This window comes from Echinops telfairi, unplaced genomic scaffold (assembly GCF_000313985.2).
Source record: "Echinops telfairi isolate 266 unplaced genomic scaffold, ASM31398v2 ScPeMD7_7469;HRSCAF=8507_0, whole genome shotgun sequence".
In the NCBI taxonomy this organism is placed as follows: Eukaryota; Metazoa; Chordata; class Mammalia; order Afrosoricida; family Tenrecidae; genus Echinops; species Echinops telfairi.
This window is the reverse complement of record NW_022111372.1, coordinates 5054777-5055107: the sequence shown is the minus strand read 5'-3', so window position 1 is coordinate 5055107 and position 331 is coordinate 5054777.

Genomic DNA, 331 nt, shown 5'->3' with positions numbered 1-331 from the left:
GGCAGAACTGACATCTTTACTATATTGAGTCTGCCAATCCACGAGCATGGGATATTCTTCCATTTGTTGAGGTCACTCTTGATTTCTTGAAGTAGTGTTTTATAATTTTCCTCATACAGATCTTTCATTTTTTTAGTCAGGTATTTCAATTTGTGCTTGGCTATTATAAAGGGTACTACCTTTAATCACCTTTTCTGTGACCTTGTCTGATGTGTAGAGCAATCCAATAGACTTCTGTTTGTTGATTTTGTATCCTGCCACTCTGCCATATTCCTCTATTGTTTCCAACACTGCACTTGTGAAGTTTAAGGGATCCTCAATATATAGAATC